Raw genomic sequence first — 23,669 nt, 5'->3', positions numbered from 1 at the left:
TCCCCACCCTCCTCTGTCTCATCTCCCATTGATCTTTGAAGATCAAAAGGACTTTTGATTTTGAAGTACACAAGTCTGTCTGTCTGTCTTGAAGGCCACTTTCTCATCCCTGTCCAGCTGTCCCCTAAGGGGGTGATTGAAACATGGTGTGCAGGTCAACAGGCATTTGTGAGGTGGGGTGGGGAGGATGGAGATATGGCGAGGGGGGGGGGGGATGGGATTGATGTGGAAAGCTGTCTGCCTGGGATTGGTGCAGCCATCATAATGATATCATAGCTCCCTTTGTATAGCTGCTCCCTGTGACTCCAGCTCCACTCCTTTTCCTCTCTTCCACGGGACACCCTCATTCCCCCCTGTAAGTCCAGGAATCTGTCCCCTCCAAGGAGGCCCTGGGACATGCCAGGATCAGAGGCAGCCTGTGTCTCACCCAGGGCTCCATCCCCATTCAGAGAGCAGGGTATGAAGGAGAAGCCTGGGATAGACTGAACATTGGGGCCAAGCTCCTCTTTCACCCCAGCAGAGGGAGGAATGGGTGGGGTCTGACAGGGGGAGCCATGAGTGGGAAGAAGGCTGGAATGGAAAGAACTGGAGGTAGGATTCTCCTCTCTCTCTCCTGCAGGCCAGGTGGGAGGGGTGTGTCCCATCAGGGTGACATTCCCTAGAGCCCATAGGCAGCTCTGACATGTCTTTTAAGCAGTGGGTCTAGACTCAGATTCAGATGTAGCAGAGATCAGCTCCAATTCATTACACGGAGCCTGGGGACAGAGAGCGGAATAACCCTATCTTCCGTTAGATACCAAACTGTGCCTGCCTCCCATTAGGCATACGTCACCCAGAGCCCCTCGTCCTGCACAAATCCATGGCTCTGTGCAGGGTCCTGATGGCTCCCTCCCGACTCTGGAGGTACACGATGCTCCTGGGTACACATCTGAAAACCTGACCTCATCCTGCCCCTTCAGACTGGGTAGTGGGATTTATTACTCTCCTCTTGAGTGGGGTTTGCAATGGACTGAGCGATGAGTCCGGCTGGCTCAGATTGCGAAGGGTAATTTGGCCAATGCCAGCAGTGCCATGCCCACCCCTGGGCAGGGGCGGCGAGTTATATCTCCACGTGGTGCCTTAGCACCAGCAATATTCAGAGCCCAGGGGCCCAGCTCCACCAATATTTGGGGCCGGGTGACCCCCCCTGCTGCCCCCCCTGCACCTCCCCCGAGTGTCCCCCGGCCGCCTCTTCCTGCCTCTGGGAGCCCCCCCGCGCGCCGCCCCGGCCCCGGAGCAGAGTGTCCCTGCCTCTGCCTCTTCCATGCTGCCTCTCCACAGCAACTGCTGCCGCAGGGTCCTAGTGCCCCCCACTCCCCTGCCAGCGCACACTGACTCTGAGCCTGCCCTTGCACCTCAGACCCTTCCCTTTTCCGGCGGGACCCTCCACCAGCACAGGGGGCCCCTCCGCGCGCAGTCACCACTCCTGCCCCATGCTGGGCAAGGAGGCAGCCCCATCCCCCACCCCCAGTGAGGCTACAGTCAGGGGCAACAGCAGGGGAGGAGGCGCACGCAGCACCCCCGGCACCCACCACAGGGGAGGCGAGGGGGATTCCTGGACCTGAGAGGGGCCCTAGGAGCACATGCAGTGACAGTGGTGGGGGTGAGTGTGCTGCTGGGGGGTCGGGAAAGGGGGGCTCCTCCCCCAGAGCTCGCTGGTGCCGGCAGGGAAAGGGCTGGGGGGAGTCCTCCTCTCTGGCCCCTGTCCCAGCGCAGCCTGCCTGCACCCCAAACTCATCCCCAGCCCTGCCCCACCCCAGAGCCCACACCCCCAGCCAGAGCTTTCACCCCCCCACCGCACCCTCAACCCTCTACCCTAGCCCTGAGCCCCTCCAACATCCCAAATCCCTCATCTCCAGCCTCAGCCAGAGCCCTCATCCCCCCGCACCACAACCCTCTGCCCCAGCCCTGAGCCCCCTCCAACACCACAAACCCCTATCTCCAGCCCCAGCCATAGCCCTCATCCCCCTGCACTCCAACCCTCTGCTTGAGCCCCTAGCCTCTCTAACCCCCCAAAACCCCCAGACACAGCCCTCACCCCCACACTCCTACTCTCACCCTGAGCCCCTCCCATATCTCAAACCCCTCATTCCCAGCCCCAGACAGAGCTCTCACCCCCTACACCCCTACTCTTGCCCTTAGCCCCTCCCATACCCCAAACCCCACATCTGCAGCCACACCCCACAGCCCTCATCCCACACCCCCTCCCTCTGCACCCCCTCCCATCCCCAAACTCCCTCTCAGAGCCTGCACCCCAATCCCCTGCCCCAGCCTAGGGCCTACACCACAGACCTCCTCCCCCACCCAAACTCCCTCCCAGAGCCTTGGGCAGGTGGGGGGCTGAGTTTGGGCAGGGGCGGGTTCTGGGCACCACCAAAATTTCTACAAACCTGCCACCCCTGCCCCTGGGAGCTGATTTCTAGGGCAGAGAACTCTCCAACTCAACTCACCTGTGAGTGCCTGCTAGTCAGCAATCCCGTAGACGTGCCAAGGTGACGACGTTCAGTCTGCCAGTGCCGGTAACATGTCATTGGAACCGGCCTCTATATACAGGGCTGTTAGGGCAGCAGTTGGTACTGGTACTATGCCAAATGAACCCAATCTCTGTGTTGCAGAACCCAGTACCGGTAACATTAAAATAGACCCAGGCTCCATTCAGTGCAGAATAAGGCTCTGGTATAATCATCATCATCATGAATACTACTTAGCCCTATGTAGTGCTTTCCATCTCCCAAACAGTGTACATGGAGCAACTAGTTAGTCATGTAAAATGGACCTGGCTTCTCTGAACAGGGCAGCAGGTGCAGAACAAGGTACCAGTGTAATGGACAACAGGCCCTTCCCTTCCCTTCCCTTCCCCCTCCCTCTTCTTTCCCACCTTCTGGAGTCCCTGCCCCACGCTGTGAGTGCGGGAACGTCCAATAAAAAAAACCCTTCCGCCAACTTTGTGTTTCTCCCTCTCTCTTTCTCTCCAGCTGCCTGCGAGGGAGGTTCAGAGAAAATAATGAACTAAAAGCCAAGGCCCAGAGAAAGCTGATTCATCCCACGCGCAGGGCCAGCGGCCGGCTCCAAGGAGAGCTGTAAAATCAATCTGTCACTGCTCACCGCATTATAGATCAGTGGAGAGATTCTGACTGCAGCGAGAGGCTGAGCCTGGCCTCCTCATGGGTCCCTCCTTCTTTCCCTCGCAGAGCAGGGACTCGGAATGCAGCCCCGGGATGAGGGACTGAGACAGACGGACAGATGGAGGGCGGGAGGGAGGGAGGGAGAGAGAGAGCTCAGCTGGCATGGTGATCAGAATCCCTCTCAATGTGACCCCTTCCCCTGCCACCACTCACCAGGCTCCAAAGGCAGATTACCCTGTGCATACAGCCACTTTCCTCCCCACCCCCTTCCCACTCATGGGGTCACACCTGGATCAAGAAGTGTGTGTGTGTGGGATGGGGGAGATAGGGTGAATGACTTCCTCCCCTCATACTCCTTTGGGAATGGCTTGCACCTTCCCTCCCCAAACACCCTGAGGGGGCTCTATGGGGCTACTTCAACCCCCCTTCTCCAGAGTGTCATACAGATGCCTTAATGGGGCCCAGACCCTACACCCTTGTCTGCTTACTGATCTTCGTGGAGGGCGACGTTTACGAAACTGAGCGCTGAGGGATGTCTGGAAGGCTAGGTTACTAACGGTGGCAGTGGACAGGGGAGAGGAGAAGGCCTTGCTTATTGGGTGATGAACTGGGAGAGGGACTGTCTCTACAGCTGACTTAGGTCGAAGGTGTGGAAAACATTCTTAATGTGTATAGTCTATTCAGCCATGGGATAATCCCCCACGGACATTTACAAATGCAGCGGACAAAGCCGTGAAGAATATATTGCAAGGAAGAATTCTGCACTGGACCAGGGGATGGACCAGATGGGGCGTAATATATCTTGTCCATTCATAGTCCCTTGGATTCTCAAGTCTGTGTGTGTGCACTGTGGGTGGTTTTCCTACAGCTGTGGCTGGGCAAGATAAAGTAGTTTTCCTGAAGCTGGAGAGAGAGTGAGAGAGAGAGAGAGTGTGTGTGTGTGAGAGAGAGATACAATTATTCTTTGAGGCTATTGCCAATGCAATATGTGTGTGGAGTGCAGGTAGTTGGTTTCCCTAGCACTGGGGTACTTGTGTGTTTTGTGTATGGGAGAAAAAACAGCTTTTCTGCAGCTATTGCATATGTGAGGGGTGGGGCTACTTTTCCTGCAACTTTGAATCTGAGAGTAAAGGAAGGGGCTATTTTCTCTACACTTGTTGCCTGTGTTTGTGTATGTCTGAGAGATGGGGCGGCTGGGTCCAATTTCAGTAGTGTTGCAACCGCACAGCTGGAGTGATGCTCTGAACCACTACGGCAGCAGTGGCTCTGATTTAGTATTGGACCACTTCTTAAAAGTGGTTGGGCCCTGGCCCCGCCCCGGCTCTACCCCGTGGAACTCTGAGCAAATGTAAAAACCTCGCCCCCCAGCCCTCCATAATTAGTGCCACTGGGAGGGATGTGGATAGTTTTGTGTGTGTGTATGTGTGTGCGTGTGAGAGAGAGAGGAAGTGTGTCCTAGTGTATAGAGCACTGGACTGGGAGTAGAAAATGTGGGTTATATTCCCAGTTCTGTCACTGGCCTAATTGCTTACCTTCGGGGAAGTCACTTTACTTCTCTATGCCTCAGTTTCCCCTAACTGTAAAATGGGGATAATGATACTGACCTCCTTTGCAAAGCACTTTGCGATCTATAGCTGAAAAGAGCTAAGTATTATTATTATAACAGAGGAGAGAGTTTCTCTATAGTTGTTCCCCACACTTGCGTGTGGTGTGTGTGTGTTTGATAGATGGAGTAGTTATACCATCTTATTGTTCTGTTTAGACAGGCCTAGCACAATGGGCTCCGAGTCCATGACTGGGGCGCCTTGGTAATATCACAATACAAATAGTAATAATTAATAATAACATAGCTGTTTCATATGCTTGTGCGGATATGTTTGATCAACAGGGTAGTTTCTCTAGAGTTGCTGCATTTTTGTGTGTGATGTCAGTTGTTTCCCATCAGCTTCTGTGTGTGTGTGTGTGAGAGAGAGAGAGAGACAGAGAGATGAGTAGTTTTCCAGAAGCTGTTGTATGTGTGTTTATATTTGTGCAGAGCTGCTGGTTTCACTCCAGCTGTTCTTTGTGTGCATGTGTGCGTTGGGAGAAGGAGATGTGAGCGGTTTCTCTGCAGCTGCGTTTGAGGGACTTGGACCATTTCCCTTCCATTGTTGCATGTGTGTGTTTGGGCGAAAGACATGAGGAGTTTCTTTGCAGCTGTTGTGTCTGTCTGTGTGTGTTTGTGTCTCAGAGAGTGGCCAGTTTTTCTACAGCTGTGGTGTTTGTGAATGTGAGGAACAGAGCTATCTTCCTTTCTGCTGCTGCATATATCTAGGTGTGGGAGGGCAGGGGGTTGGAGGCAGGCATTATTTTTCTACACCACTTGTGTGTGTCTGTTTCTGTGAGGGATACGATGATTTCCCTGTAGCTGTTGTGCTTGTGTGTATGGGGAACGATAGTGTCTCAGCAGCTATGTAGCTGCATGCCCAGCAGCTGTTGCATGTGTGCGATCGTGTGAGGGGAGGGGTGCAGTTCCCAGCAGCTGTTGCATGTGTGCGATCGTGTGAGGGAAGGGGGTAGTCTCCCAGCAGCTGTTGCATGTGTGCGATCGTGTGAGGGGAGGGGTGCAGTTCCCAGCAGCTGTTGCATGTGTGCGATCGTGTGAGGGGAGGGGGTCGTTCCCAGCAGCTGTTGCATGTGTGCGATCGCGTGAGGGGAGGGGGTCGTTCCCAGCAGCTGTTGCATGTGTGCGATCGCGTGAGGGGAGGGGGTCGTTCCCAGCAGCTGTTGCATGTGTGCGATCGCGTGAGGGGAGGGGGTAGTCTCCCAGCAGCTGGTGCATGTGTGTGTTTTAACATATCTAACGGAGGCCCACCCCCTTACCTGTGTGCACCGGAGCTGTGGCTGGGCAAGGCGGTGCAGCCTGGGCGCTAGCTCCAGGGGAGACAGACCTTCGCTTGTCACAGCCTGCCCGGCTGGGAGCAGCAGCCTCGCCTCGCCCCAGAGCCCGGGCCGAAGTCATCACTGGCGGTTTAAATGCCACCACGGCCCCTTCTGCCTGGTGCTCCCCGTGATGCAGCTGCAGCGGCGGCCAATCCCCCGCCTGTCTCCGCCCGCCCCGGCTTCAGCCTCCGTCTCCGCTCGGCCGGGGGGTCGTGAGCCCGGCCGCTGGGCCTCGGGGCAATGAAGCAGCTGGGGGAGAGGGGAACCCACCGTGCAAAGGGGTGAGGCCGGGGGAGGGGGCCCCCCCCCGCGCGCACACACACACACACACACACACACACCGGCGCGCGCGCGCGGCGGGAGCGCCAGCACTTGCAGGAGCGATCCTCGGAGCCAGGAGGGGTCTGAGAGTCTCCCCGCGGGAGCGGCAGGTACGTGTCTCGCTCGGCGGCGGCTGTACATGCACCGTGGGGCTGGCTCCCCGGCTCTTCGTGTCGCCCCGTGTCTCCCAGCCAGGTTAGGGCGAGAAGGATCAAACCCGCCTCTGCATCTCTCCCTCCCCCTTCCGATCTCTCTTCGAAGCTGTCACTGCTTTGGGGCCGGGGGGGGGGGGGGGGAGGCAGGTGAAGGAAGAGCAGCGGCTCCGAGGGGCTGGCCGGCCAGATGAAGCACACGTGAAGAGGAGAGGGAGGGAGCCGTGCGTTGCACGCCCGTGGTCTCTCTGTGTGCCTGGGGATCGTGAATAGCTGCCGAGCCGGCGGCGTGCAGCTGGGGTCGGCTGGATTTCCCCATTGCAACCCCTGCGGGAGCAAGAGGGGTAGGTTTTAATTTTTTGCTGGCAACTATAGGGGCAAGAGAGAGATTGTGTAGTCCCCCACCCACACACACACACCTTTTTCTCCAGCCTCTGTGGCTTTGCAAACTTTGGCGGGGATTCTTTGCAGAGGCAGGGGTGCGTGGGTGGCGGGGGTATGTTTTGGGTGGGTGGGGAAAGTCAGCCCCCGGCTGCTGTGCCTGGCTCCCCCGTGCTCTGCTGTCAGGCTCCACTGGCTGCAGGAGGCTCCCCGGGAATGTGTGGTGTGTGCCTGCAGCTGGCCAGCGCCACAGGGGCCAGCCCAGAGAGCCGGGTGCCTGTGTGTGTGTGCTGGGAGCAGGGTGCCCGCGCGCCGGTTTATTGCACCCGAGAAAGTGTGCCTACATTTGTATGTGTCAGCAGCCCCCTCCTTTGGACCATGGGGTGAGGGGAGGAGAATCTGAACAAGAGGGACCAGACGCATCCCATTGTCATCCCAGGACAGACCGTGGAGCTGGCCGGCGAGCAGCAGAGATCAGCCGGTGCTGCAGTAGCCGGCACGCTCGGGAGGAGCTGTCTGCGCGTCTGCTCCTGTGTGCGCGTGTGGCCGCTGGCCGCCGTGCACATGTGTGTCAGCATGCATGCAGGCATGGGCGCCCCGGGACGTGCATGCGTCCTCCTGTGTGTGCACGTGTGAGTGCCCACGGGTGCCAGGCTGCTGCAGGTCGGAGAGAGTGCCCAGCACATGCATGCACGTGTGGCTGGGCCTTGGAAGCGCTGCGTGGTTCAATTTTCACCCCTTCCCCCGCGAGGCCGGGGTGCTGAGCGGGGCTCTGGGCCGGTCGCTCTGGGAGGTGGGCGGCCGGGCCCATGCCCGGGGGGAGCTGGCCTGCGCCGCGCTGTGTCACGCCCGGGGCAGGGGTGGGATCGCTGGGGAGCGGGGCCCCAAGCGCCTGGGCCTGATGCGGCCACCGCGGCGCTCTGCGCTGAGCAGCCCCCGCTGGTGTGGGTCCGGGGGAGGTGCAGCCTGCCGGCAGCGCGAATGCAACAGCCTGGGAAAGCTTCGTTTGCATGGAACATGCATTATTAATCTATTTAAATACCGCCGCCCCCCGCCTCCCTTCGCCGCCCCCTCCCTGTTTGCGCAGCAGGAAGGCACGGGCGAGGAGATGTCAGGGGCCGCGGTGCGGGAGGAGAGGGAGGGGCGAGCCCCGCATCAAACAGATTGCCCCCTATATGCCCCCTCCACATGCAAGGCAGCAGCTCCACAAGGGTGCAAACCTGGGGACTGGCAGCCCTGGCCAACAGCTAAGGCACTATAGGCAGGGCTGTGTCTGTGGCCCTCACCCCGTGGTGATGAGCCTGGGTGGGTGAGAAGACCTCTCCAGGCACTGGGGGCATGGGATCTACCTGCCAAAGAGCAGGGCTGGTTCTGGGTGGGTTATTGGGTTCAGCTTGTGTCATACAGAGTGGATTGCAGGATGGGATTAAAACAAGAAGACTGTTAATTTCACATAGGTAAACTGATCAGATGAGGGTAGAAATGAGAGGGGTGAAAAGTGGCTTAAATTCCTCTCTCCTGCTTGGCATTTCCCCATGAATGGATGCACCCCGGAGCATGCCATGGGAGATCTTAGAGGCCATGCCAAAGCCAGTTCAGGCAGGCGAGATCTTAGCAGTCTCATCAAAACTAGTTTAGGCTCAGTCAGAAGACCTTAATGGCCATATCAGAGCCATTTCAGCCATTAAAAATCGTAGCAGCTGCATGGAGGCCTGTTTAGATCCTCGAAAGCTCCAGTAGATCCTAGCAGCTGGGTCAGAGCCAGTTTAACTCAGAAGAGCACTTCACACCATCATCTGACAAAAGACACACCTGAGCAATGCCTCACTTTAACAAGAACCTGGCCCATTGTAGACCATGTGGCCGTGTGGGGTCGAGGTGGTACAGCCATCGCATATAGAGAGGTGTTGGTGCCATTTGTCCAGGGAGCAGTCCCCGTTGCATTGAGTGTGTGATTGATGGTTTTGTTTCCTTTTTCAAAAGAACAGAAGCGCTGGCCAGGATGACAGGATGTCCCTGGTGCTGGCAGAAAACCAGGGAGTGCTATCCCCTGGACATATCCTTCAGTTTCTGCAGCTGGGGTAAAATCTCCTGGGCCAGCCCCAGCCAGGGTCACCACCGTTTTGAAATTCTCTGGATGGTCATGGTCTTCTTGGCTTTGGCCTGCATTCTTACAGGCAGTCAGGGAATCTCAGTTTCACATGAGGCTTTGCAACTAAGTCACATAGCCTCAATCGGTGATGATGTTGAGTCAGGTCGTAAAGACAGGAATTCTAGCACCACATGGAATGTTGGGGTGTCAAGGGACAAAATATTCTGGACAGCACATTTCTAGAAAGAAGGTGTTTATAGAATGGCTTGTGTTGGGCTGAAAGGCAAGAGTTCAGAAGTGGGGGACCAGGTTGAAGGTCAGTGACTCTCCTCTCTCCAGAGGTGATCTGGTGGGAGAGCTTTCCTACCGATATGAAAGAGGATTAATGTTGTACATAATAACAAAAAAGAGCCAGGTATGCTACTTTGGCATTGGTGTCACAGGAATGACATCAACGGTAGGATAGCCAGTTGGGAGCTGCAGGCGGATGGTCTTGTGGTTATGGGCATTGCACTAGGCTTCAGAAGACCTGGGCTTAATTCTCACCTCTACCACATACTCCTTAGGTGATGTCAGGCGTGTCACTTACAGTAGAGCCTCAGAGTTACGAACATGTCAGGAATGGAAGTTGTTGATAACTCCGAATTGTTCATAACTCAGAACAAAACGTTATGGTTGTTCTTTCAAAAGTTTACAACTGAACATTGACTTAATACAGCTTTGAAACTTTACTATGCAGAAGAAAAATGCTGCTTTTAGCCATCTTAAAATGAAACAAACACATAAATAGTTTCCCTACCTTGTCAAATCTTTTTTAAAAACTTTCTCTTTATTTTGTTGGTAGTTTATGCTTTAAAACACTGTTGTACTGTATTTGTGGTGGGATTTTTTTTTTGGTCTCTGCTGCCTGATTGCATACTTCCAGTTAGTTCCAAATGAGGCATGTGGTTGATTGGTCACTTCGTAACTCTGGTGTTTGTAACTTTGAGGTTCTACAGTAATTTATCTGTGCCTTGGTTCCTCATTTATAAGATGAAAATTAACATACTTACCTACCTCATGAGTCATGGGGGTTTGGAAGATGCCCACGTACTACAGTGAGGAGAACTATAAAAATACATAAGAGATGGAATCCATAAAATAATTTTCTAATACTGAGGAGACTGGCTTTATGTGCTCCACACATGCCAGTCAACAGAAACTCAAAGACAGTGAGATCTCTGCCTGGCTGATGTATGGAGGAGGGATGGGACTTGGGCCCAAGGTATTTTAGGGGGAAACAAGGTGATCAACCATTAGTCTGGTGTTAATGATCTTAGGGTTTACACTGGGGTCATCAATACTCACAAAGATAATTAATACTACAGGTGGCCCTGGGTTGGGAAGGTAATGTTGCTAAATAGCACTCTAAATGTGGAATGGTATCCGATACCATGGTGATGAATATGGTATGAAAACCCAGATCTATCTATCTAGCCATACCTTGCATAATCTAATATGTTGGAAACTGAGTCCAAAGACCCCTCCATCCCAGTCTCCAGCTAGTGATGGGGGATGTATCTCCTATTACTGGGCTCTGCCTCAGGCCCAGTGAGTCTTGTCCAACCATGCTGAAATCTGAAGAATCTCAGGCATTCTGAGAACTTAGTCAGGAAGAAGCTTTGTTGAACCTATAGAAAAGCACAAGGTTACCAGGGTTGGGAAGAACAATTTTGAGGTCAGTGTTCTCATAGGAGAGATTTTATCCAGAGGGGCATGGATGGGTTCATCTTAGTAGAGCACTCGGTGAGTTTTGACTTAAAGTGTCTATATAAATGCAAGTTGCCGTTATCGGCATTGTTGTGTCTGTGCTGGTGGGTACCAATGTAGAGGAGGAGTAGTGACTATTCACTGCACATACGTATATTGGCTTGTTCTCTGGCATGTGTGTGGGTGTTTGGTTTTGGTGGGTGGCCTGTCTTGTGGGTGAGGTGTGGGGGCTGGGAGTAAGAATACCTGGGTCCTATTCCTGGCTTTGCCTCTGCTGTCCTATGTGAGCTTTGGCAAGTCATATGATCGCTCTGTGCCTCAGTTTCCATAGCTGAAATATGGGCCTAACACTCACAAATTGTACTTCATTAATGACTATTGGTACAAGCTAATGTTTGTGACATGCTTTGAGATCATTGGATGGACGATGCTCTAGACATTCAAACTCTTACCCTGATTGTGTCCACTTGGCTATTTGGGATATGTCATGGCTCACATCAGTTCTTTCTGTGGCTTGTGTGCTGGGACTGTGTTAGAGTTGTTGGGGTATTTGAGGTCCTCTCTCCTGGATGAACTAAGTGAGCTAGTTGTTGGGGGGAGGGATAGCTCAGTGGTTTGAGCATTGGCCTGCTAAACCCAGGGTTGTGAGCTACTCTTTGTACTGGCACGTGTGTATGAACCACTGCCCCCTCCTAGACTTGATCAGTCTTGCCCAGGTATATATCAACTCCCTTTCCTGTCAGAGCTCCTGTTCTGCTTCTTTAACTCCCTGGGCAGAGAGTTTGTGCTTCAAAAGATAAAGCTCTTGAATTCTATTCCCTGGTGCCAGCTGTATGTAATGAGCTAGCTCTCATGGTGTCTGTATATGACAACATCCAGAGACGACATGCCCTGGAGCGAGTGGCTAATAGTTCCTCTCTGCACTGCTCTAGTGAGACCCGTCTAGAAAACAGCGCTCAGTCCTGGGTGCCTCGCTAGCAGAAGGATGTTGACAAAGTGGAGTGAAATCAGAGAAGAGCCACAAAAATGTTTAAGGGGCTGGAGGGACTGATTTATGAGTTAAGATTAAATGCACTAAATATGTAGAGCTTGGTTAAACGATGACACGATAACAGTCTGCACACAGTGAAGAGGTGGAAACACCAAGGAGGGAGAGGAATTATTTAAGGTGGCGCAAGATGGTGTAAATTGGAGTAATGGAATGAAACTGAGCAAAAAATTTCAGCTGGCTGTCAGGAAACACTTCCTGCCGTGAGGCTCGGTTAGGCTACAGAAGGGTCTCCCAGGGGGCGCGTTGGAGACGTGATCGCTTGGGGCAATTAAAGATAGGCAGGTGAAAAATACTGCGGGGAACAGTCCTGCCTTGGTGTAGAGTCAGGAGGATGTGACTTAAGAGGCCTTTTCCGTCTCTAATTTCTGCATAATCTTGTGCTTCGGCTGACTGCGTTTTTCATTTTATTGCTTTTCTGTCTTGCTGCTGGGGAAAACTGCAGACATGGTTGAAAAAGCCAAGGGAGCCCAGAGGAGAGGGAATCTGCCCCATTGTAGACTGAGCTTGCAAGGGGGAGTAAGGCCCCCACTCCCAAGTGTTCTAGAAACATGGTATAGGAAGTGGCCTTGGGGGTGGGGGGTATGGTCTGTGATCAGATGGGAACTGTGTCAAAAAAAAAAAACTTGCTAGAATAATCTAGGTTTGAAGGACCATTTCAGGGGGATCAGCCCCCCTCCCTGTCACAGACAGTCCAGCACCAGGGCAGTGGGGCGAGGGGGATTGGCTCTGCCCCACTCACAGAGAAGTCCAGCACCAGGACAGCGGGGTCAAGGGGATCAGCCCCCAGTCACAGAGTAGGACAATGGGGTCAGATAAAAGGATTAGCTGTGAGATGCTAATAGTGTAGCAGTGGGATAGAAGTCCAGGAAGGTTGAAGGGACTTCAGAGGGATTAGCTCTGTCACAGACAATCTAGCAAGGGGACAACATGTTCAGTGAGTGGGAACGGGGATTTGAGGGGGATTAAGTTTTAGTCACAGACAGACGGGCACCAGAACAGTGCCCTTGGGGAGGGGAGGTAAGGTGTCGGGGGAATTAACTCCATACCACAGACATTCTCCCTAAGAGGGTTCCGGAGCAGGGAAGGTGTGACACAGACACCCATTTGTGGTTCAGTACGGTGTGTCAGTAACTCTTGTCAGGCCTGACATACTCCTTACACCTCATACACTGGAGTCAGGCTGATTATTTAAAAGGTAACTTGTAGTATATCGTGTAAAATGTAATAAACACACTGGTCATTAATGTCACTGTGAAATGTTTGTAACTCCTCAGTAAGTATAATTATGGATTCTCGCTGCTATTCTGTCCTGGAGACTACAAACAGACAAAGGTGACAACACAGGTTTCTTCTGTATAAAGGGCAAAGGAGATATCATGGTAGATGCCCTGTCCAGGAGAGAGGGCCCTGACCTGCTGTGTCTGGGTCAGCCAGTGGCTAACCTGCCTGCAACTTCGTAAGGGGGGAGGTGTGACCCTAAGAGCAGCCCAGTGCCAGAAGGCAAGGGGCTCACTGGTAGCAGGTGATGGGTTTCAGATGGCCTGACCAATTCAGTGTACTCCAACTCACTATGGTTATAGTCTGTATCTAAAGGGTGTCAGGCAGGCTATCATTGGAAAAGTAATAACTCACTGATCATTAATATTTTTGCATGATGTATACATGGGGTGTGTACAAAAAGTTATGAATATGCCCTAGATTTATGTTCTTAAAATGTGTTTGGCAAGCAGTGAGTAAGCACATTAGACACACTGATGTGTAGCTGGTTCTCTGACTAGCTGGGACTTCAGGCAAAGACAGTGAAGGTCTATTTTTTACATATTAGGTGAACAAAGCTATCAAGCCAACAAGTCAGGTAGGAGACGACGTGGCATCTGTGTCCCAGTAGGAGAGAGAAACTTGGTCCGGGTTTTACTTTTCAAAGAATACGTTGCAAAGGTTTACTGGTCAGTAAAAACCGGGAGGCTGCATCTCAAGTGATGTTGATTGTGTACAATCTTACTGTGTTATAAAAGTGTATCAAGTGAGGTCTTTTTTGAAAGCTAATATCACGCTGGTGATTAATATAATTGTGAAATGTGTATATTAACGGTATCTGAGGAAATATGGATACTTAATGATATTATGCTTTAAAGTCAGTGACCCAAAGGGAGAAACAGGTCTCTCCCAGACAGGAGGGATTGAATGTCACAGCTATCTACCTGTTTCCAAAGAAATTAAGCAAGGTGTGGCCAAAAACAACGGAAGCCCCATGTACAGAGAATTTAGCAGGGGGGTGGGAAGACCTCAGGAAGGAAGAACAGCATGAAGTCATCCTGAAGCAAAGTCAATGAGCTTTGAGAGAGATGCTTTCAAATGTTTACTGGATTATAAAAGGAGGGGCAGAGAACCCCTAGGTTATCCCTCACTAGGCAGACACAAGGGAAGAGAGCTCTTCTTGCAAGCTGAGAAAGATGGGTCCTTCAACCAATGTGGGGGTTGAAGTGTCTGGAAACTGAATATAGGTGAGAAACAGGCTTAGGCAAAGCTCTTTCACCTAGGAAGACAAGGGAAACCAGCCTCTTGTTCTTCTGTGGAAGATCCCAACTGAGGGAAAGTCAGCCATGACTGGGAAGAAGAATGACTGGTGAGAGAAACCATCTTGAACAAAGCCTGTATCTAGCTAGATTAAGTTTTAGACTTTTAGAAGCATTGTTTTGTTTTGTTTTACTTGTAATGCTTTCTGTTGTCATTCCTTGTGCATGAACTCAGTTAATCCTCTGCCTATTTTGATAATAATTTTTTTTATTTTTCTTATAAACCAACTCAGTGCTGTGTTTAAAGGGAAGGATGTATTTACCCCAGTTAAGTTAATAAGCTGTGATGTGCTTTTGTGTCTTCAGAAGAACAAAAGAATCATATTATTTCTCTGAACTATCCAGGACAGAGCTGGACATTGTAGAGCACATGGTTTTGGGAAAATTCAGGACTGGTAAGGTGTTGGGGTCACCCTGCAGATAGTAACCTAGGTGGGTAGAGACCAGGGAGGGTGACTGGTTTGTTGCTGGAGTTAGAGCTGCTGGATCAGGGCTGCAGCTATACAGAAACACTCAGGGTGTGACATGCACGTGTGTTGCTAACTGTGAACGTCCCAGGCAGGGAGTTACAGGGTAGGAGGTGACACAACGCCTCTCTGGTCTGGACTGCATCCCGAACTCCATAACAGAAAGTCGTCTTTGATAGCAGTTAGTCCTGAGTCACAGTCCAGCCCCAAGATAGCAGGAAGGGATGACCCTACTGACACCCACCATGTGAATTGCTTGTCTTGCGCCACCTTGCTGAACTAGCTGGACCCTTTTTTGGCATTTATTGTACACAATCAGTTGATCTGACTTCTTATTCTTTTGGGTTCAACCCCCCTGCTCTCCCCTTGGGGTATCTGGAGCCCGACTGTCACACCTGTCGTTAGCCCTTCCCCAACATGGGCTCATGTGGAAGATCTCAAGGCAATTTTGCTTTCCTGGCCCCTTCTGGAATTTGATTCCATTTCGTTGTTAATCTGGTTGTAAAAAACAACTTGTTTCTGCAGTTGCAACTTCCTTCTTTCTTGTTCCATCTGAAATCTGCTATTTCTACTCTTCTCATTGCTCAGTAAAAAAGCACAGCATTGTACAGAGTCTTTCATTCACGCCAGACCCCAATATGCCAGAGTAGAATTAAACAATAAATAATGGCAGAGGGACACAGGCCGGAGAGAGAAGGGGTGTTTGCAGAGGAGATTTGAAATGATATGGCAGTGAGAAATGGGGAACAGGAGATGCAGAGAAGGCTGTCATGCCAACAGTGCTGGGATTGCGTGAAAGGACAAAGAGGAGGCTGGTATGATATGAGTGGAAGAAACAGGGAGGGGGCTTTGTGGTCAGTGGAGAGAGTCAAGGTCCAGGAGGTGGGGTGGAGCAAGATCACAGAGGGCTTTACAAAAAAGGAAGTTGCTTGTGAACTGCATTCTGGGATATACGGGGACCCGATGGTGTCTCAGAGTGATGTGTCTGCTCCTTTGCATGGGTGAGATGTCCAGCAGTGTGATTCTGCACATGCAGGAGCCTGGAGAGTGGGACCTGGGGAGGCTGGAGAGAAGAGAGGTCAGAACCAAGGCCCAAGGAGATGAGGACCTGGATGGGAATTTTAAGGCAGTGGTGGACATACAGGCAAGGCTGTGGAAGTGATGCTAGGCAAATCTGCAGACACAGGAAATGGGAACTTCAGGAGGACACTAATTGTTGGAGACAGGAATCAAGGAAGGAGCTAGAGGAGATGGAGCTGTGTTTGAGGAGGCTCCGAGAGGAGCATGTCTGTCTTTGAGGCATTGAGCATATGGCCCATCTGTGTTTGCTATTAGCAAATATTTCCAATGGCTGGAGATTGGACACTAGATGGGGAGGGCTCTGAGTTACTACGGAGAATTCTTTCCCAGGTGTCTGTCTGGTGGGTCTTGCCCACATGCTCAGGGTCTAACTGATCACCATATTTGGGGTTAGGAAGGAATTTTCCCCCAGACTCCCGCGGGGATAGGCCTGCAGGCAGAGAGGAGCAGGGCAGATTGCTAAGGAGGGACAGAACCTGAACGGTAGGAAACCAGGGCTCTAGAGGAGGTCTGGGGGGAATGGAGTGGTCCATGGCAATGGAGGTGAAGAGGTGGGAAAAAGGAGCAAGCAGCAGCCTACAGAAGGAGGTCAGCTCTAAGGAGGGAAAGTGGTTTTCAAGCCATCCAGATTAAGGGCTGAGGATGCTGCTGCGTGAGGTGGCTGGTGAGAGAACTGCTCTCCCTGGTGCTTTGCTGAGAAAGGGAGAATTAGGGATGGGTTATGGAGACCGTTAGGGTCTAGGGAGGGCTGTGTGAAGAGCTGGGGAAGGGACCAGCTGCAAGCGGGGTACTGAAAGTGGTTGTAATGTAGGGAGGAAGAGGGGGGACTTAATGATGAGAGAGGGAAGGAGGGATGAGGGGTGGTCGAGTGGCCCAAGGTGAGGGAGGAGGGGAAGGAGGAAGTAGCAGAGGTGAGCAGCATGGGGAGATCTATGGCACAGAACAGAGCTGCTCTGTCTGTAGCATCCAGTAATATCACCAGACTACAGAATCACTGCCTTGCAGAGCCTCTGGTTTTTCATTCCCATAATCTCCCCCCTTGTCCTCCTCAGCCATTGCTTCTCTGGCTGCTCCCCTGGCCCTCCGCCCAGTTTTTGGAGGCCCCGTCTGCAGTGTGGCACCCACCAGGATGGCATGCAGCTGTAGTCTACCCACAACCAACTAGGAGAGTCTCCTGGGTTGTATCCCATCTCCTCTCCCAGCAGGCTCCCACGCTAAGAGCAGACTGGGGGCTGCTCTGTTCATCATCAGCTCCAGTCTCAGAGACCTCCTGGCTGGGCAGTCTGGGTTAATATTGTGGGTGTTTCCCCTTTCCCAGATCCTCTTTGTAGCTTTCAGGATAAAAGGCAACTTTCCAGGTAGACTCAAGCAAGAGGGAGGGTGGTGGGGACAGTCACGTGCAGCACGTGCTTGCCATGTAGGTGAGGGGCACAAGGGAAGGAGAGGGAGTTTGGGGTGAAAAACCGGGTCCCTGGAGTTTTCCACATCCCTGCCATTGGTACCATTATGTTTGCTGGAGATACCTCCTGCCCAGCCTCTCCCACCCGTAGGTAGTCCCTGCAATATATTCGCTCCATCTCTGTCCCTCCTTCCCCCCTTCCGTCTCCTACGCCTCCCTCGCTCTTCACTCTCCCTTTCCCTCTCTCTTCTGTGCTCTCTCTCCTCCCTCTGTCTTCTCCACCCCCACTCTCTCACCTAATGCCAGCTGGGCCATGGGTCTCTGTTTGTTTTCCTTAATCCATATTATGGATTATTGACAGACCCCACTGCAATGTTTGAAATCAAAGCCTTTATCTTGAGTTGCGCCAGGTCAGGAAAACATCTTAGGGCAGCAGCGGCTTTTTCATCTCTGCCTTAAAGCAACTGAAAAATGGCTCAACAGGATTAGAGAAGAATGATTGCAAGAATGGCTTTGGTGGGGCGGGCTGGCTGGCTGGCCTGAGGGGTGAGTGCTCTGCACTGCCTTGTGGGAGAGCTAGGTCCCTGCTGTGGCTTTGTCAGCCCCGGGACCATCAGGGGCCTGGGAATGCTGCAGAGAGCAGCCCTGGTGCTAAATGTCACTGCCGTGTATGAGGGGGACTCTAACCAGCTTCCACCACAGCAAGATACTGACGCTTCAGGGCCTGATCCAAAGCCCATTGGGAACCTTTCTATTCAAGTGAGCATTGGATCAGGTCCCAAGTCTCCATCTCTGCAGTTATGGGTGCTAGCGGTCAGGGAAAGAGGGATGGGGGCGACTTCAGCCCATTGGGACATGCCTTCCTCCAGAGCGTGATGATGATAGATGTGTGACGTGCTAGGGATCCAACGGCATGCACCCGTGAGTGTGCCAGGCTGCCCCTCTCATGTGCCTTGGCAGCTCCACAAAGTCTCCCCGTGTGTTTCTGGGAGCAGCGACGCTCCGTGGGCGCTGAGGGAGGGGCAAGGCCGTGCTGTGGGGGTGCCAGCAACATGCTCCCAGCACGGCCCTCGGTGCAGACATCCTTGCCATCGCTGGCTCTTCAGTTTTTTTCTCTTCACATTTTGTGAGTGAATTTTTCCTGCCCATGAAAATAAAGGACTGAAATCACTGTCTAGAGGCAGTATAGTGTAGGCAGGCGCTGGGTGAGCTTCCCACCCACAGCTCTGCTGAGGCGCTCCAGTCCAGACCCACTTCGCCCCCTGCTGTGCAAGTCTTCAGCTCCCACCCCCAGCTCTGCCCCCACTGCCAATGCACCTTATTCCTAGCTTTCAGCACCCTCCGCTAGTCCAGCCCAGGGCTCCCCACCCACAGCTCTGGCTGTGCAGGCCTCTCCTGACCTGCAGCCTCCCCTCTCCTATTCCACTGCAGCAGATCTCTCGGCCAGAGCCAGTCAGTCCTGTCTGGCAGTAACAGAGCGGCTTGGTTCTGGCTTGTGGGTTTGAGCGTGCACAAACAGCAGACGAGGCTCAGACCCATTGAACTCCTTTAACTTGTGATCTTAAGCCATGGGCAGAGCCCCAGCCTCTAGCAACCACCCACTGCACTGCCAAGCCTGCCCCCATTACACTATCCCTCTGTACACTAACCTAGCACCCCAGTCCATTCCTTACCTGGTCAAGAAATGCATGTGTGAATTGCATCCCATCTTCCTAGAGATCCCTTGTCTGCCTCCTTTGAGTTCCTTTCCATGTCAACCCCACATGCTTCGGAGCAGTCACCACTGGTGCCGTGCTGGCCCCCTGAGATCTTTGCTTGCTAGCCCTCCTCTCCCACTGAGGGTGAGCTGGAAGACCAGAGGGATTAGTGTGGGCTGAGTACTCTCACTCCCTGAGCGATCTGAGTGCCCCTGAATTACCTATCGTGGTGGAGGTAGAATCTGGTCAGGATAAGCTGCTGTTCTGCTTCCGAGGCCAGTGATCTGGGACTTACCCCCAGGGATGAGGGGCTGGATGTTGGCAGAAAGGAATGACGCTCCCTGGTGCATTGATTTGCCCCTGTGTCCCTTCACTCGTTCTGGCCCAGAGCACCTCCTCCCCTCAGCATGGGTTATCATTGGGGGAATCTCACATCACCTCAATCCCAAAGGGCATTTGCATATGCGGCAGGGGGAAGGACGGCCTGTTTATTTTTAACGTTGTGCTTTATCTCTATTAATAATGCCACCTCTGCCTCACATGCTAATTAAGATTCAATAATGTTAATTTAATCAAGAATTCAGGCAGAGACCACACAAGATTGGCTGGATTAAGTTAACTTTATGGGCTATTAATGTATCTTCTGGAGGGGCACTTCATAGTAATCAGAATCTAGCCAGAATGGCAGTCAGACACTTGGTCTCTCTTTCTGCTTAAGGGGGCCCTAGAAATGAAGCAGCAGGTTATGCTGCAAGGCAGGACGATTGAACTGCATTGGCAGGGCTGTGGGGCGTGTGTGTGTCCAGGGCTGGAATAGCTGGGAGGGGAGGGCAGGCTGCAGGTGAGGGTTGAAGCACCTTGGCAGAGTTGTGTGTGGCGCTCAAGATTGGCATGGGGGAAGAGGTGCCACAGATCAGGAGTGAGGTACATTGGCAGAGCCCAAGAGTGGAATAGCAAGTAGCGCTGGGGGCCAGGCTCAGAGGGCACTGGTTGAGCTGTGTCTTTAAATATTAACAGGGAGGTTTTCCTGGCTGGAGCATCACCAGTGAAATGTTCACTAAATTTGCACTGGGGTCAGACTGGGAGAGGGGCTCCTTTTAGCCTCTTCGGCCATGTGGGGACAAGACTGGGAAGAGCTTTCTGAGCCCCATGGAATGGCCTCTGGATGCAGCCCCCCAGGAGCTGCAACTCAACCAGGATTTTCCCATAAGGCTTTGTTGAACCAGGTGGGCAACACTGGTGAGAGGGAAGGTTCCAAGGTTGAACTCTCCCACCTGCAAAGGATTAATTGACCCACTGATGGGCAGCGAAGCTTCCTCCAGCTGATGAGGAAGGGTCTTGAGGTTCATACCACATTATCTATGGGGAATCATTTCAGGGGACCTGGGACAAAGTTCTAGGGCATAAGTTTGTTTTAGGGCTGGAGGGAGCTTTGAGGCTTCATCTTCAATTAATGGGGCTATGTGATGATTCAGGATTTTCTCCATGAGGTTTGGTCAAAGGTTTGGGATTGGATTCCAGATGAATGGGGGAAGATTCAGGGCTTGAAGTTCAATTTGAAGGACTTTGGGCGAAGGTTTGGGTCAGGGCTTGAACTATATGCTTGGGTGAGAGTTTGGGACTTGCCTCCAGGTGCATGGGTGGATGTTCGAGGCTCTGCTCAGGGGATTTGAGGGAAGGTTCCCATTTGGGGGTTTGGTTCAGGTGCTACAATTTTGTTTCAGTGGCTCAGTTCAGAGGGTTTGGGTGAAAATCCAGGGTTCAGAGCAAAGACAAAGACTGGGGTGTTGGACAAACATTTGGGGCTCAAGATTTTGGTTCAGGGCACTGAGGTGGTTTGAGTCAGGTAAGGGGCTCAGATCACAGCATTTGGAAGAAGACTCCTGGGCTGCTTGATTCTGAAGTTTGGCCAAGAGATTGTGGGGAAAAGTTCAGGGTTTGATATTGGATAAAGGCTCAGTACCCATGCTGCTCCTGCCCTCCTTCATAGAATCATAGAATTCTATAAGGGTTGGAAGGGACCCCAGAAGGTCATCTAGTCCAACCCCCTGCTCAAAGCAGGACCAATTCCCAGTTAAATCATCCCAGCCAGGGCTTTGTCAAGCCTGACCTTAAAAACCTCTAAGGAAGGAGATTCTACCACCTCCCTAGGTAACGCATTCCAGTGTTTCACCACCCTCATAGTGAAAAAGTTTTTCCTAATATCCAATCTAAACCTCCCCCACTGTAACTTGAGACCATTACTCCTCGTTCTGTCATCTGATACCATTGAGAACAGTCTAGAGCCATCCTCTTTGGAACCCCCTTTCAGGTAGTTGAAAACAGCTATCAAATCCCCCCTCATTCTTCTCTTCTGCAGGCTAAACAATCCCAGCTCCCTCAGCCTCTCCTCATAACTCATATGTTCCAGACCCCTAATCATTTTTGTTGCCCTTCGCTGGACTCTATCCAATTTATCCACATCCTTCTTGAAGTGTGGGGCCCAAAACTGGACACAGTACTCCAGATGAGGCCTCACCAATGTCGAATAGAGGGGAACGATCACGTCCCTCGATCTGCTCGCTATGCCCCTACTTATACATCCCAAAATGCCATTGGCCTTCTTGGCAACAAGGGCACACTGCTGACTCATATCCAGCTTCTCGTCCACTGTCACCCCTAGGTCCTTTTCCGCAGAACTGCTGCCTAGCCATTCGGTCCCTAGTCTGTAGCTGTGCATTGGGTTCTTCCGTCCTAAGTGCAGGACCCTGCACTTATCCTTATTGAACCTCATCAGATTTCTTTTGGCCCAATCCTCCAATTTGTGTAGGTCCCTCTGTATCCTATCCCTCCCCTCCAGCGTATCTACCACTCCTCCCAGTTTAGTATCATCCGCAAATTTGCTGAGAGTGCAATCCACACCATCCTCCAGATCATTTATGAAGATATTGAACAAAACCGGCCCCAGGACCGACCCTTGGGGCACACCACTTGATACCGGCTGCCAACTAGACATGGAGCCATTGATAACTACCCGTTGAGCCCGACAATCTAGCCAGCTTTCTACCCACCTTGTAGTGCATTCATCCAGCCCATACTTCCTTAACTTGCTGACAAGAATACTGTGGGAGACCGTGTCAAAAGCTTTGCTAAAGTCAAGAAACAATACATCCACTGCTTTCCCTTCATCCACAGAACCAGTAATCTCATCATAGAAGGCGATTAGATTAGTCAGGCATGACCTTCCCTTGGTGAATCCATGCTGGCTGTTCCTGATCACTTTCCTCTCATGCAAGTGCTTAAGGATTGATTCTTTGAGGACCTGCTCCATGATTTTTCCAGGGACTGAAGTGAGGCTCACTGGCCTGTAGTTCCCAGGATCCTCCTTCTTCCCTTTTTTAAAGATTGGCACTACATTAGCCTTTTTCCAGTCATCCGGGACTTCCCCGGTTCGCCACGAGTTTTCAAAGATAATGGCCAATGGCTCTGCAATCACAGCCGCCAGTTCCTTCAGCACTCTCGGATGCAACTCGTCCGGCCCCGTGGACTTGTGCACGTCCAGCTTTTCTAAAAAGTCCCTAACCACCTCTATCTCCACAGAGGGCTGGCCATCTCTTCCCCATTTTGTGATGCCCAGCGTAGCAGTCTGGGAGCTGACCTTGTTAGTGAAAACAGAGGCAAAAAAAGCATTGAGTACATTAGCTTTTTCCACATCCTCTGTCACTAGTTTGCCTCCCTCATTCAGTAAGGGGCCCACACATTCCTGGCTTTCTTCTTGTTGCCAACATACCTGAAGAAACCCTTCTTGTTACTCTTGACATCTCTGGCTAGCTGCAGCTCCAGGTGCGTTTTGGCCCTCCTGATAACATTCCTACATGCCCTAGCAATATTTTTATACTCTTCCCTGGTCATATGTCCAACCTTCCACTTCTTGTAAGCTTCTTTTTTATGTTTAAGATCCGCTAAGATTTCACCATTAAGCCAAGCTGGTCGCCTGCCATATTTACTATTCTTTCGACTCATCGGGATGGTTTGTCCCTGTAACCTCAACAGGGATTCCTTGAAATACAGCCAGCTCTCCTGGACTCCTTTCCCCTTCAAGTTAGTCCCCCAGGGGATCCTGGCCATCCGTTCCCTGAGGGAGTCGAAGTCTGCTTTCCTGAAGTCCAGGGTCCGTATCGTGCTGCTTACCTTTCTTCCCTGTGTCAGGATCCTGAACTCAACCAACTCATGGTCACTGCCCCCCAGATTCCCATCCACTTTTGCTTCCTTCAGATCAGAGGCATTAGGCAAAGGCTCAGGCTTTAGTGCACAGGGGTTAGGTGAAGGTTCAAGGTTGTGGTTGGGTTCAGGGATTTGGGTGAAGGTTCAAGGTTGTGGTTGGGTTCAGGGGTTTGGGTGAAGGTTCAGGCTCATGGTTGGGTTCAGGGGTTTGGGTGAAGGTTCAGGCTCATGGTTGGGTTCAGGTGTTTGGGTGAAGTTCATGGCCATGGTTAGGTTCAAGGGGGTTGCATGTTGATGCAGGCATGTGGCTGAAGGTTTATGGTTCAGATCATGTTGGGATGAAGATCTTCTTTCATCTGGTCTGGTTCGTGGCTCCTGCCTCATCAGTGGGAGTTGTGCGTTCCAGGGGTGGATA

The 23,669-nt window shown here is 52.1% G+C and overlaps 1 protein-coding gene across 4 annotated transcripts in view; it reads left to right on the top strand.

The window, feature by feature from the left end:
• Positions 1 to 6,399: 6,399 nt before the first annotated feature.
• The window catches only part of ELFN2 (extracellular leucine rich repeat and fibronectin type III domain containing 2), a 68,819-nt gene continuing 51,549 nt past the window's right edge, over positions 6,400 to 23,669 (top strand). For 2 of the 4 annotated variants that reach the window (XM_048833107.2, XM_048833067.2), the window contains exon 1: positions 6,400 to 6,517. The gene's annotated coding sequence lies outside the window, so the exon portion shown is untranslated. Of the gene's footprint in view, positions 6,518 to 6,767; positions 6,904 to 23,669 lie in introns of those variants that run through there. The other 2 variants (XM_048833082.2, XM_048833098.2) reach the window with 2 other exon arrangements.

This window comes from Caretta caretta, chromosome 1, assembly GCF_965140235.1.
Source record: "Caretta caretta isolate rCarCar2 chromosome 1, rCarCar1.hap1, whole genome shotgun sequence".
Lineage (NCBI taxonomy): Eukaryota > Metazoa > Chordata > Testudines > Cheloniidae > Caretta > Caretta caretta.
Note: the sequence above shows the minus strand (reverse complement) of the source record. Positions and strands in the feature narration are given on the sequence as shown.